This window comes from Zootoca vivipara, chromosome 3 (genome assembly GCF_963506605.1).
Source record: "Zootoca vivipara chromosome 3, rZooViv1.1, whole genome shotgun sequence".
In the NCBI taxonomy this organism is placed as follows: domain Eukaryota; kingdom Metazoa; phylum Chordata; class Lepidosauria; order Squamata; family Lacertidae; genus Zootoca; species Zootoca vivipara.
Window position 1 is genome coordinate 61,009,055 of NC_083278.1, and position 13,261 is coordinate 61,022,315.

General features: G+C 40.3%; 1 protein-coding gene across 3 annotated transcripts in view; it reads right to left on the bottom strand.

Annotated features, from left to right (window-relative positions):
• The window catches only part of HIVEP2 (HIVEP zinc finger 2), a 155,015-nt gene that overhangs the window by 103,624 nt on the left and 38,130 nt on the right, over window positions 1-13,261 (bottom strand). The gene's annotated exons all lie outside the window — the stretch shown is intronic.

A 13,261-nucleotide genomic window follows, 5' to 3' on the forward strand; every position in this document is an offset into this window, starting at 1 on the left:
TGGACCAGGGACATTCAGCATGCTGCACATGAGCTATGGCCCACCACCTAAGAAGCAGTGGATTCTAAAATTAAAAGTAGTAAACTCCTCATCGGAGTAGGAGAGGCGGGAAACATTTCGTGCTTTCCTGAACAATGACACCCAAGGGAACAAAGGGAGCAGAGAGTAAGAAAAGCCAGAGGGGGGAATTTATTTTTGGAAGAGGAGTGGGACCGTATTTGATGTCACTGTTTCACAACTGCTCTGCGCTCTGCTTACAAGCAGGCAGCTTTCAACAACAGGAAGCCTGAGGACTTCGAGCCCCATGAGTGGGCGTATCAGCAGGCAAGTAATAATATGCAGAGAGCAGCACTGGCAGCAACTTCATCCCATCTCCTTCCAGCCACTACAAAGGCTCATGCTGGCAGGGCAAAGCTTGCCAGGCATCTCTCAACTCCCACAGGTTGAGACTTTAGCATTTGCTGCTCCGCAGGCAGTCACACGTTTCATGTTTCCAGGGCCAGAAGGTGCTTGACATTTCCACTTTAAAAGCCAAGGTGCCCTAAGCCCCAAAGTGAAAAAGTTTGCCGTAATGATAGAGACACAAACAGAAATAGGAGGCACTTGAGAGTCTAGAGAACTGGCTTCACCGCCACATTACAGTAACCTCTTGAAAACTGATACTTAGGGAAGTAAGTGAGTAATGCAAATTAACATGTACTGTGTTGGGGGGCTTGGTAGGTGGGGGGGGGGCGTTACACAGCAACCTGCCCCATAACAATAGTGGAAAATACTTCCATCATTGTAAAAAAGAAAGAAAGAAATAAGGATCTGATCTGAATAATAGGAATAGTTCTGATAGATCCTGATGTGTCTAGAGGGTAACTAATTCTTTGTTTGTCCTTGGAAGTCTATGACTATACATACAGAAAGCACCACACCACCCTCCAAGCCAAACACAACCCCCTGAAACTTTATTGTGGCCTCCCAGGTGTTTTGACACACACACAAACAAACACCTATTCCACTCATGGGTTGCTAGTGCACTGGCACACCTGGCTGTGGTCTACTTTCAACCTCTGTGGAGCGAGGTGGCACAGGTATGTAAGCCTGGTGCATTGAGACATTATATTTACTAGTTCCCAACCCCAAGGTATACCGTGTCAGACAGGTAAAACATAAGAAGTACAAGGCCCAAACTGAGTATTAGCATGCAAATGCATGTGTAACTTTCTGAGAAAGAAGTTTCAGGGTCCTAACCCCTTCCTTTCAAAGGTATTATTACCTGCAGCTTCAATGTAATTGGGAAGGGGTGGTGCGAAATGGAGGTGCACCAAGAGGGAGGGCACATTTATGTCTTCTTCCACCTGCCATTTAGCCAAACCCTTCCCCGTTACTTCTTCACCATCAACCCCTGTGGGGTTCCAAATGTGAGGATAAACCTCATAGAGAACCTTGTAAGAGGAGATCTATTCCAAAAAGAGAAGCAGAAAGTGAGGAAGGGATTAAGCATTCTTCCCTCTCTACTGTTCGTGCTGCCTCTTCCCAAAGCTCCTTTTGGGGTCGCACATCATGTATCTGGTACATGCAACAGCACATACTGAGATCAGAGGAAGTAAGAAATAATTGACATGGGAGTGGAAAGGTCAGCTGCGTAAGTCATCTAGTCCCAACACAGTTGATGAATTCTATTTAGGACAAGATGCTGGACTAGATGGGCCCCTGGCCTGATCCAGCAGGCTCTTCTTATGTTCTTGTATAAGAGACACACGGCAACTATACCTAGTCTAAGAAAAAAGACAGCCCATATGAAAGGCACATTCCTTACAATTAGGCAGCTAAATAACAGAAGTGCATCAAAATATGCTATATATTTTCCTGAAAACTATATTGTGTAATTTATTCAACCTTCTAACACATTAAAATTCCAAAATGCAGAACCCCAGGCATTCTAACCCACTACATCTGAGTATTATATATAGCTATTTATTTGGTACATGTAGAGTGTTTTCACAAAACTCAAGAATTATGCATAGATACATTTTGAACGCTCAGCTGAAACCACAAAACTGATTTTTCCTGCTTGAGGTGGCTTGATCTCAGCTGATCCAATGTAATAATTTTACTCTATTACAATTCACCTGATCTACATGGAGCTTTGATTTCAGTTCTCCTACTGGGATAGAAGAAATAATATATTTGCCATCAGATAACGTAATATATGGGGATTCCCTCCTGCCACTCAGCCTACACAGAATACTAAGTGTTCTCCTTTAATCTCGTTTCCCAGTACAAAGCCGTTTGGCTTGCTCTCTTGAGATTCCCTGCCTTGCTAACATCACCTCACTGACCTTTATTCTGGGCCCCCAACTTTCCTCAATGCTTAGCTTTAAAAACTATTTATTAGCATTTCTACATCCTGTTTGCTTCTCAACTCATAACTTTTCCCCTCATCTTTTCCTTCATTCAGTCTTGCTGTAGCTTAAAGCCAGACACACCTTTCCCCCACAACCCCAGCATTTTTCAGCTTGCTTTCTCCAAGTTCATAGTAGATGGGAAGCTAAAACAAAAATAAACAAATCACAAGCTACAACAGCATCCCACTTTTGTTTTGCATTCTCTCCATTTCTTGGTATTTTATCATTGCTGGTCATCTCCATATTCACATCAGTTACATATGTTTAGCTGTCATGCCCCCCCCCCGTCAAAAAAAAGCATTCTGTGGGCTGCAGGTTGCTACAGTTCTGAGAATTACCTGCTAGAAATCATTAGATTCTCCCCATCATACGAACCCAGATCTATAGCTCCAAAGATACCCAGGGAAGAGGAATGACCAGGAAACTAGTTTTAAGTCTAATGTAGGCACACCATGTATAATCTATTTTCCGTTCTTTTTCCCACTCGTGTCTCTTACTTTCCCCCCTTTCCTTCTAAAGCAATTCTCATTGGTTCATCATTTTCATTTAACCCTGAGAAATGGATCTGTGAGCAGGTTCATAAAACCTGCTTTACTCAGATTACAATCCCAGTTCTCCTGAAGGAAATGCTGAACCTGATTTTACAATGTACAACTCACAAGGCCCCACAACCAATTCATATCGGATTTATGTTCACTATAAACAAAGAAGTGAGGAGGAAAAGGCATAAGGAGCCACACTGTTAATTTTACTATAAATATTTTGTCACACTATTTGTCAATTCGTGCAGTATACAGAAATTCTGATTAATGGGGAGGTCTTCATAATGACTAAAATCCCATATTATTATTTTTGTTAAATCTGCCTTGGGACTTCTTAAAAGCTGTGTTCCTGCATGTGCACAGGCTGCCTAAATCCAACAGACTTTGATGACATCTGGTCCACCAAACTATGCCCAGGTCCACAGCTTTGACATGACAAATATTATTATTATTATTATTATTATTATTATTATTATTATTATTTCATTATTTAAATCTATATACCGCCCTTCAGCAAAAGATCTCAGAGCTGTTCACAAGATAAAATAGTCATGATGATGGTCTTCCACATGCAGCTATGGATTTTCCATCATTATGTTATATAACAACAACAACAACAACAACAACAACAACAACAACAACGATTTATTATTTATACCCCACCCATCTGGCTGGGTTTCCCCAGCCACTCTGGGAAGTTTCCAACAAAATATTAAAATACAATAGTCCTCCAAATATTAAAAACTTCCCTAAACAGGGCTGCCTTCAGATGTCTTCTAAAAAGTTCTTCAACAGAAGCTAGGCCAAGTCAAACATGACATATTTGCACCCACACTGTTGCTTTTCCAAAATGATCTTGCAAGCACATACACAGTTGCAAACAATTCCACAAAAGTTACTAGACCACAAAATATTTTATATGCTTGGCTGCATGCGTACACTTACGTTAGCAATTTGTGGTCTTTAAAAAAGCAATGTAGTAAGCTTTGCCTGTTGCCTAGCAGCAATTCTTACTCGCCACAGGTGACCAGGCAAGTGGTTTTTTACAAGCCTGCACAAAGATATGTTACACAGGAATCAGAACACTTGCTGGAGTGGGATATGCAAGCAGAATCTGTCGTCTCTACAGAGTGGCACTTGCACATTCCACTGCAGAAATCTTACGTTGCTCAATGCCTAGGTAACGTCTTCATACTCCCTTAAAAAGCACACAAAACATTATGTCAGAATGAATCCATTACAGCTCCTGATATTATTCTTCCTACCGAAAAGTGAACACAAATATAAAGTTTAGTGACTGATTTTAGTGTTTGGGATGTATATAGCAACAGATTCTTTTCAAAGAACACAAAAGAACAGAGATTCCTATTCATCTCACAGTTAACACTTGTGTTACCCTAATGAAAACAAAATGACATATTCTACTTTACTGCACATTCTGGTGCAAAAAACAGCTGCAAATACATCTTCATTTACTCAACAAAGCCAGATTTATGTCTGCCTGGTTAACTTACTGGCACTGGCACTCCATATGCTGCTACTGCAAAAAGCAGAGATTCTCCATCTGGCTGCTTTGAAACCCTGACATTCTCAACGAGTCCCACCTCTGCACTGCACACAATAAACCAGTGTCAGAATCAGAAACAGAAATACTGTAGAGTGTCAAGGCACTATTTACTTGCTTATAGCTTCTGTAACAAAAAGAAAGAAACAGACCACTGGGAAGATCTCCGCTTCTCAGTCAGGGATGGCAAGAGGAAGCCTGCAGGAGGCAGAGGGAAAACAGCAAGGAGGATACGATCAGCAGGAAAGCATTGTGTCTCGGGGAAAAATACATTCCTCTTCTTCTGTGTACCCTTGCCTAAACCTGCATATCTTGGGCAACACCCCATAATCTCAGGGGCTATTTTTATTATCTTGAGCTCATATTTCAGTGCTACAGCCAAATAAAATCTGCAACGTTGTTGGTTTTTAAATCCCTTTATCGTGTCAGTATCTGCAGTTTGTTCTAAATGATGCGGGGAGGGAATATGTCTACAGTACTATGAAGACCAAGGGGAATGTGTAGGTCGCATCACATTTTGCCAAAGTACACTAACTTTTATTCTAGATTAAAAGGATTAAATAGAAGTAAAGATTCTGAATGCTCACTTCCTGTTCTCCCCCCTCCCCCCAACACACACACACAACACTAACCTCTCCTTCTGAATGTATTAATAATACCTACACCTTGAACACAATTGGTCCTTCTGTGTTGCCATGGAACTGAAACCTTTGCAGCTTAGATGGCGATGTATTCCAGGGAGCAGGCTGTTCCTACACTTTCCTATCACAGAGGTAAAATCACTGCATACCATTAACTCCTTTCGTATCACAAGCTTCTTGTCTGCACATCGCTTTGCATGCTCCCCGCCCCTCCCTTCTCTTCCACCTCAATAAGCAACATATATCATGCTTAGCTTGTCTTATCTCATCAAACGTTTTGGAAATACAGTGCAGATAGCATCATGCTGAAAAATTCTCTCTCTCTCTCTCTCCTGGTTCAGGTAATCACTTCAAGTTCGACTGCAGTTTAATTAGTCACTTGTGTCAGTCATCTATTAGATGGATAGAGAATCGCTCGTGCGCTGCTGAGGAGACTGTGACCTGCCTGGTCCTGCTTTACTGGAGAAACAACAGTTATGGAGGTCTAAGTATATGGGCTGGGTTCTTGCACATGTGTGGCCTGCCGACTGTAGTGTTGCCTTCTGGATCATAACAATGAACAGGCAAGGATAGGTTGGTTTGGTCAGAGGCCGAGTAGATGCCTCCTTGAGAAAGGGTCCATTCCAGCCACTCTGAAAGACTGAAATAACTATTTGGATGCCTGAAAACAATGCCTTTCTTCACAATGTGCTCAAGTGGGTGGTTGCTCCGCAACTTCAAGATATCCTTGTTAAGACAGATTGATCTAGATCCATTTCCACTGGGTTTCAGCCATTTTGGCAACACCATTTTGGGGGGGGGTATTGCTATGGCTCTGCCCCCTTGAGCAAGCCTCTACAGTTCAGTGGTCTTATTGAAAAAAGGAGTTTTATGGATCCTAGTCTCACAGTCAGAATGTTAGATTTTCCTATGTACAGATGTTCTGAGCAAGTCGTAATTTTACAATTAAAACCAAATGTTGGAGATTCCTTCTTTCATTTTCCAAGAAGTCTGTGACGCAAGTGTTTTGGGTTTGAAGGCAGTAATCCTCCAAATCTTGTTTTATATTATGTGTTATGAAGAACATACTGTATTAACAGTCCTATCCAGATTTTTCGGCTTCACTGTTTGCCCAGCATTCTCACTTTGGTTATTGTCCAAAACCGATTAACAAAACACTTCATGCTATGAAGGTATGCAGAATATTTGCCATGTACATCTGGGCTTCTGTCTTTCTTATAGTTCTCAACGATGGATTCTGTCTTTCAGAAGTCTGAAATTTACTGAACAGAGCTGCCTTTAAATGAACCAAGTATCTGCCTTCACACAACTGCTGATTTGGGTCACTTCCAGACGGTCACCCTTTTGTGGGTGGGATTCAATCGTACACCGGCAAATTTAGCTTGTGCCATTAAATTGAATTGTGCTCTCTTAGGCAACAAACCAACTTCCCAAAATTAAATATGACTTTTTGCCATAAAAAAGTGATGAGGAAATGCAGTGGAAGGTGTGGGCTAACAAATAAGAACAAATGTTCAACAAACAGCAGGTGTAGTAAAACAATCACACAAATTTTATGAAAGCAAATCAAGATAAATGGTCAATAAAAAGGTAGTCTCAAATAACACTTGGGGTTATTGGGTTGTGGGGAGAAGTGACAATTAAGTTCCCCACACAGACGAGCACCATTTTATTTTCCAATATTAACACAGAAGAAATCTGTGTTCCTCTTAAACACATCTGACTATTTAACTACCATAACAGAAAAAGAACCAACACATTGCTATTGATATGCTAAACTTGTAGAATCTATGTCCTGCTTTATTTTGTATCTTTTAAAATCCACCATGTTATACACCCATCTAAATGCAATCTGGGGTTTCAGAGTCCACCATGACTGTGGAAAGACATGCAATAGTCATTCGGCCCATAGGGAGAATAAATGTATATTCTAAGAACCAACTGATGCTAAGCATTCTGAATGTCATATCTCCTCACATGAAGGAAAGCATATTCTAATTAAGCGGCTGTTGTGGGACAATCTGCTAAAAGCAAAGTATGCTGAAGCATGCTTCTTTAATAATATACTTGTATTCATATGTGAATCTATGCAGATAATCAGTTAATTAATGACGAGTCAGCAAAAAACACAATGAGAAGTCTTATGTAAATTCCCCAATGATATAGAGGAAAATGGGGACAGGGGTCCCCAATCTTATAGAGCAGTCCTATTAACAGGATTAACAATTGAGGTAATGGGACTTACTCCCGGGTAAGTATGTATGGATTATAGCCTCAATTGCCTGAATACAATGGGCTTTCACCAACTAGCGTCACATGCAGTTTTCCATGGAAAATTGTAAACAGTAGTGTGGCATACTATGAAAATATGTCCAGAGTTCAAAAGACATCTTGGATCAACAGTAGTTGTTGCACATGACAAAAAGCAAATATTAAAACATTTATGATCGCCATGCAAAAAATTAGCTTTCACACTTGAGGTCAGTGCTTTTTTTCTAAAAAAAACATGTTTAGGGGTACTCTCATTTTGACTCAAAATAATTACCATTTTATAGTTCAAATTTGGGGAAATACAGTAAATGGACAAAAGTACAAAGATTCACAAAATGTTTAGGGGTATGCGTACCCCTGCGTCCCCCCAGAAAAAAGCACTGCTTTAGGTCATGAAGATTTCATTACACAACATTTAAAGACTAATTTCTGTCTTGAAAGCAGGAATGGGGGAGTAATTTGCTTTTATTTGAATTTTCATGAGACTAGCCAATGTGCACTTATCAAACCAATGTGCAAACCAAAGCACAACTCTCCTTCAGTATTCACACATCTCTGGATTTTGCTATGCAGTTCTCCAATCAACCAATGTGTACAAAAATGTGTATATCAGGGTCAAGCATATATAAACATGTGTGTGTGTGTGTATTACTGAAAATAGCATACAAAAATGAATTTTATTGGGGAAAATTGCTTGCAAAAATGTGTCTGTTACCTGAAAGGGCATACACAAATTTTTCCTAAGGTTTTTTTTTATTGAAAACTGCTGTGGAAATACAGAGAACAAAATTCAAGACTGGATAAATGAGCAACTGAAAGAAATCAAGATTGACTTGTCTATCTCTACTTGTGCGCCTATGAAGGGTGGTGGTGGTTAGAACCGTTCTTTCACACATGGAATAATTTGTAATTTATTGTACTAAAGAGACTTTCTCGAAGTGAAACTATTCCAAACACCTTTTGGTAACAGGAGGAGACAAGTTCTTCTGAGGGCATGATTTTTTTAACAACTGCACTTGTGCAGATTGGTTTCCTGTAATCTTGTGCAATGCAATATAGATAGGCTGCCAAAAGAAAACCCATTCCTGTCTTTCCCTTCTGCAGGCTTTAGCAGGCACAGAAAAATTCAGGAGTATGAGCTTCGTAGGGAGTGCCAAATATGCAAGAATACAAAGCTTTTGTCTTTTATATAACTTCTTATCACTGAGACCTCAAACAAACCCTAACCAAAAGTAAAACTGCAGCAGGTACGATATTCTGTATACCATCTGCTTAACAACACAGATGGCTTAGAAGCAAATAACACAGAATTATGCTCTCTGCAGCTGGCTGCCTCTTAAAAACAAATTTCTGTTCAAGACTTCTTTCCTGCTACATTGTGAACTCTTGCGTGCAACAGAGAACAGTCAAGACATATTTAAGTACTTCCATTTCATACTACTTTCTATTTTTTTCAAGTCATAAAACAGAGGATGATCTCCATTGTTAGTCATTCCCAGAGCAGACTCGGATGCCATCCATTTCAATGGGTCTACTCCAAGTATGACAGACATGGACTATTTAATCCCAGAGGCATATTTCCACAATGAAATAAAGGGTGACTGCTGAACCCAAGCTCAGGGAAGACAGGAATGACTACAGATCCTACTCATCTCTTTCAACATGTATAAAAAGTATTTAGTCTAATATCCACATACCTACGGTAGTCTAAATAAGTACATTTTTAGCCAGGCAGACACACACACACACACACGTTCACGGTTGCTGATATGGGGAGGAAGTCTGAGTTGTTACACAGACAGAATGTTTAATCACAATTAGTCCTAGCCACAGTTCATAACCTTAACTTTGGTTAAGATCCCAAAACATACAGTGAAATTCTGATATATATATATATACTGTATATATATATATATATATATATATATATATATATATATATATTGCTAAATTAAGCCCTGACCTAGAAAAATATAAGGAGGCATGAGAAGTCCTTGCAGCTGGAGAAGCTGAAGAGGTGGAACAATGGGTTCACTGACTGCCATTGTGTCCGAACACAGCAAAGTACAATTTGCCGAAAGAACACTTTGTCTTCAAACCAGGATCCCAAACCACATCTTGATATTGGTTTAATTGCCCATAACTGCAAACCATGGTCTTCTGATAGCTTGAAAAGAGACAGAGTGGGGTGGGGGGGGGTGAGGTCAAGTGGAAGTGTGCTGCTAACCCAAGGTTTGCTGCTATACTCCATGCTGTACGCTCATGCCATCCAACTGAATGAACTCTTTGTCCTAACAACTTCAAGCTATGGTTTTACATTATTCTTTTCTTAATTAATCCTTACATACAATTTAGATATTCAGATGGCATCATTAATAATATTTAAGTAGTACAACAACAACAACAACAACAACAACAACAACAACAACAACAACAATTTATTATTTATATCCCGCCCATCTGGCTGGGTTTCCCCAGCCACTCTGGGCGGCTTCCAACCGAATATTAAAACAGTACAGCATTAAACACTGTATTTCCCTAAACAGGGCCGCCTTCAGTTGTCTTCTAAAAGTAAAATAGTTACTTATTGCCTTGACATCTGCTGGGAGGGTGTTCCACAGGACGGGTGCCACTACTGAGAAGGCCCTCTTTCTGGTTCCCTGTAACCTCACTTCTCGCAATGAGGGAACCGCCAGAAGGCCCTCCCTGTAGTGCTGGACCTCAGTGTCCGGGCTGAATGGTGGGGGTGGAGACGCTCCTTCAGGTATACAGGACCGAGGCCATTTAGGGCTTTAAAGGTCAGTACCAACACTTTGAATTGTGCTCGGAAACGTACTGGGAGCCAGTGTAGATCTCTCAGGACCGGTGTCATGTGGTCCCGGCGGCCACTCCCAGTCACTAGTCTAGCTGCCACATTCTGGATTAATTGCAGTTTCCGGGTCACCTTCAAAGGTAGCCCCACGTAGAGCGCATTGCAGTAGTCCAAGCGGGAGATAACCAGAGCATGCACCACTCTGGCGAGACAGTCCGCGGGCAGGTAGGGTCTCAGCCTTAAACCAAGGTTAAGCATTATATCTGCATCCTAAACTACTATTACAGACTCTTAGGCTGGGGTATTGTTTAGGGGATTTTGTTGGACAGAGGGTTGCCGCTGTTATCAATATTAATTTTTTAAAATATTTATTTTAGATCTTATTATGGGAAAATTGTTTTATTTGGTCATGTGCTTCTGATGTTTTACTTATTGCTTGTGACTACTTTTGTCACGTTTGTAATTATGTAATTTTCTCACGATGTAAGTCGTCTTGAGCGTGGTTTGAACTATGGAAAAGTGGCATACAAATAGGGAGGTAGGCATGTAACTGTATCAGCCATATAAATTACAATAGCTTAGGAGAGTTTAAAATGGTGCCAAAATGTTTGCCTGCAAGGCGGCTCTACATCCAGGATTGAAATGCACTTTCTTCACTATTTAAGACAATAGACCAGTCCGGTGGTGCTGAAAGTTTAAAAATGGTGGGGACAGAAAATGACTGCCTCCTCCCCTCACCCAAAAAGGAAACTGCCACAGGTGAGGGATTCTGATGCCTCCTGGCTCTGCTCTCAAAAAGCCCCTTGGTACTACCTTACCTACAGTGCATACATAATCAAATTACTTTACTGCTGCTGTGTTGTCCTTGGGTAACCCCTACCTTGCTGGGAATTCTACAGTGGGTAACTCTCATTTTGGAGGATATATTTCAAAAACATATATCATCCCAATAATGTAAATAATTTCTTTGAGGGGGCAGAGCAGAATCAACTATATTAGAGAAGATTTATCTTTTAAATTCATTGCTTCAGTTTGTTTGCTTTTATACTTTTCCCAGACTTTAAGATGAAGAGTCCGCTTTAATTATAAATTCAGAACTTTCTAGAGTTTAATTCTGCTTTTGAACTAAGCATTCCTTGTTCTCTTCTTCCTTTTTTGTTTTTAATTATAAAAATGTGTTCACTAATGTGTCCCGCTCTGCTTCTTTTGGAGCTCTGTTCCTTTAACTGTTAGCTTCTTACTGCGAATTTTCATGAGACATGATCACAAACTGGCCAAACACGAGAACAGTCTCAGTCCTCAGATAGCCTCAAATTCAGAGATAAAACCAATATTAAACAGTACAGGCATCTGTGACAAGAAGCCCAAAGAAGAATCAGCATCTCTGAGAACAGCAGAGATCCACCAATTTGTCCCTTGTCTACACCACAGCAAGTGCCAATTTTTATTAAGGAGAGTGACAAATCATTTTTTAATTATTTGTATTCTGACATCACAAAGATACAATACTGCTATTTAAAGATCCAAAGGGGCATGTGATACGTCACAGCATGCGCTGAAAGAAAAAGATGCTACCAAAGTGACATACAGTGGAACCTGTTTATGAACACCTCAGTTTACGAATTTTCGGTTTACGAATGCCACGGACCCATCTGGAACGGATTAATTCACTTTCCATTACTTTCTATTGGAAAGTTCGCTTCAGTTTATGAATGCTTCAGTTTATGAACAGACTTCCGGAACCAATTACACCCATGCTTCAGGTTAAGTACGCTTCAGGTTGGGTACTCTGCGGACCCGTCTAGAACGGATTAATCCACTTTCCATTACTTTCAATGGGAAAGTTCGCTTCAGTTTATGAACGCTTCAGTTTAAGTACTCCGCAGACCATCTGGAACAGATTAATCCACTTTCCATTACTTTCAATGGAAAAGTTCGCTTCAGTTTATGAACGCTTCAGATTATGAACAGACTTCCGGAACCAATTGTGTTCATAAACCGAGGTACCACTGTAGTATTTTTGTTTTTGAGGTTATGCCATTTGATAGTATAGCAACTAGAACAGGAACAGAATCGCAACAGTAACATATAGAAATGTGTCTGTCTCAATGTCCCATCTGCAGACTGTTCACAATACAGTCATACCTCGGTTTAAGTATGCTTCGGTTTGAGTACTTTCAGTTTAAGTACTTCAGGGACCCGTCTGGAATGGATTAATCCACTTTCCATTACTTTCAATGGGAAAGTTCGCTTCAGGTTAAGTACGCTTCAGTTTAAATACTCCGTGGACCGTCTGGAAAGGATTAATCCATTTTCCATTACTTTCAATGGGAAAGTTCGCTTCAGGTTAAGTACGCTTCAGGTTAAGTACAGACTTCCAGAACCAATTGTGTACTTAAACCGAGGTACCACTGTATTGTCCTCAAATGCTGATTAACCTTCTAATTACTGCAAATGTGCAGAAAAAGCATAGTGACTACCACTGATCTTAATCCGGGGCATGAAAACTAACGATAGGGCAACTCCATCTCATGCTGCAACTTATACTTATCAATATGGCTACATTTCCATAGCAGAATGCAGCATACATACTAGCTTTCACTCTGCCAGCCTTGAGCTGCTTCTGAATTCATTGTTGCATGTGGATGTGCTAAGGTGACTAGCAGCCCACTTCACAAACTTCTTCAAAGAAGAAATGCTGTCTTTTCACCAATATATTCAACCATCCATGCCATTTTTTATTTTTTATTTTTTATGTTTTGCAACACATCACACACACGTCTGCATTTGTCAGCTATGTGCAAGCTCTTCTATCAGGGGCATGTTTGGTTTCTGTGTCGATGGAAAACTTTCCTTTCAAAAAGTCAACGACAAAAGCAGAGGATTTAGCCCTCCAACGGTCACTGTAGTACATCTTTGCAAAGCAAGATTTCCTTTTAATTTGTAAAAAAACAAAACAAAAAAAAACCCTCTCATCCATTAAGTATATCACAGGAAACATATGGAGCTATGGCATATGGTAACATTGCTTGAAA